Raw genomic sequence first — 2284 nt, 5'->3', positions numbered from 1 at the left:
CATCCATCCATCCATCCACCCATCTACCCATCCATGCATCCATCCATCTGTGCATGCATCCATCCATACGTCCATACAATTATCCATGTATCCATACATCTATCCATCCATCTGCACCTTCCTTTGTCTTTCCATGTCTTTTGCCTATTTTGTAGTTGTCTGATCAGTCATTTTTTTCTTGTGGAGGCCCTTCAGGATTCTGTAAACTTTTGATATGAAACCCTTGTCTGAAATGGCATTGCCAAATGTTTTTCCCCAGTCAGTAGTTTTTCTTTTCACTGTTGGGAAAAGTGTTTGATGTGCACAGGGATTTATTCTTTAGAAGGTCCCACTCATCAGTTTTATCCTCTCCAGACTGAGCGTTTCTGGCTGTATTTGGAAGTCTCTTTATACCATAGACTAGGCCATGTAAGACGATTCCAGCTTGTCTCTGATGAACTTTATGGTTTGGGCAAAGGGATACCATTGTTAATGTCAAATGGAACTTGGTTAAAGCAGAGGATGCTGCTGCTGATTGCTTTCGAGTCGAGCACGACTCATCGCGACACTATGAACAAAAGGCCTGAAGCCCCTCTACAACTATCGACATTTATCAAAGCTCACAGAGTTTCCGGAGGCAGGTTGTTTAGGAAGTGGGTGCTACTCCTGCTTCCAGAATAATCTATGAGTAGATTCATATATCGTAGATCAACAGATCATATGAATAGGCATTCCTCAGCAAATGAGACTCGACTCAGGACCATATAGATTTGGCAGTTGGTTGTTTCTGCATGTCCTGTGAGTGCTGTGAACAGATCTATGCATATGGTGGAGCAAACGGGGCACCAGATGAAGACTTCTCCACCACAACCAAACACCCTGAGGGGATGAGTTCTGGGCCAGGAGCTCAAAGCCATAGTCTCTAGGGACATTAAGATCAAATGGTGAAACACAGTCTACAAAGGCAATGTGCTCCACCCTCCTTTGATGAAGCCACTGGAGTCTTCTAAGACTCCATCTAAGTCTTAAATAGCCATCGAAGGTGCAATGACAGGTCTCTTCCCATCTGGAGCGGAGGACTATTTAAATGACTGGTGCATTATGTGAATATCACTCTCCACAACTCTTAAGATGAAAAGATGGTACCTCTGCTGACCGCTCCAAAAGGGATCACGAGAGAAGGCCCCAAAGAATACTAAGAAAAGTTTCCTTGAGTTTTATTGACTATGAAAAGGCATTTGACTGTGTGGATCATAACAAATTATGAGTAGCATTGAAAAGAATGGGAATCCCAGAACATTTAATTGTGCTTGAGCGAAAACTCCACCGAGAACCTGTTGTCTGAAAGAAGAGAGGACACTGCTTGGTTTAAACCCAGGAAGGGTGTGTCAGGGTGTACCCTTTCTCCATACCTATTCAATCTGAAAGCTGAGCAAATAATTCAAGAAGCTGGGCTTGAAGAAGGACGTGGCACCAAGATTGCAGGGAGCCTCATCAACGGTGCTGGGCAGATGGCACAATCTCACTTACAGAAAGGGAAGAAGACTTGAAGCACTTATTGTTGAAGATCAAAAGTTCAATATGGGTTACTTCTCAGTAACAAGAAAACAAAACTCCTCATCAATGGAATCAATAGGCAACATCACGATAGATGAAGAAAAGATTAAAGCTTTCAATAATTCCACAATCAACACCCACAGTAATTACAATCAAGAGAGCAAAAGACATGTTGCACTGGAATATCTGACGTCAAAGATCTCGCCGATGTATTACAGGGCAAAGATGTCATTCTAAGGAGTGAGATGTGCCTGATTCAAGTCATGATATTTTCAACTGCTTCAAATACATCTGAATGTTGGACAATGAATAAGGAACATCACAGGATAAGTGATGCCTCTGAATTGTGGTGTTGGTTAAAAGTACTGAAAATATCACAGTCTACTAAAAGAACAAACAGATCTGTCTTGGAGGCAATGCAACTCAGGTGCTTCTTAGAGGCAAAAATAGTGACTTATCATGTCACATGCTTTGGAAATGCTGTCAGATAGGAAAGATGCACCATGCTGAGAAAGGTAGATCGTCAGCAAAAGAAGATCCTCGAAGAAATGGATTGACACAGTGACTGTAACCGTGTGAGCGTGGGGGAGACCTGCTGACGGGGCAGGTGTTGATCTGTTATTCACAGGGCGGTGGTGAGCCACAGCTGAACTGACGGAACCCGACGACCTCATCATCCATTCAACTATTCCACCTCCATCCTACAGCTGTCCACCCCTCCACCCAGCTGTCCACCCTCCACCCAGCT

The 2284-nt window shown here is 43.5% G+C and overlaps 1 protein-coding gene across 1 annotated transcript in view; it reads right to left on the bottom strand.

Annotated features, from left to right (window-relative positions):
• Positions 1-2284, bottom strand: part of SLC39A3 (solute carrier family 39 (zinc transporter), member 3) — a 14735-nt gene that overhangs the window by 1569 nt on the left and 10882 nt on the right. The gene's annotated exons all lie outside the window — the stretch shown is intronic.

Source organism: Elephantulus edwardii, unplaced genomic scaffold (assembly GCF_000299155.1).
Source record: "Elephantulus edwardii isolate Elephantulus edwardi_28Jun2011 unplaced genomic scaffold, EleEdw1.0 scaffold00217, whole genome shotgun sequence".
NCBI classification, from domain to species: Eukaryota; Metazoa; Chordata; class Mammalia; order Macroscelidea; family Macroscelididae; genus Elephantulus; species Elephantulus edwardii.
Note: the sequence above shows the minus strand (reverse complement) of the source record. Positions and strands in the feature narration are given on the sequence as shown.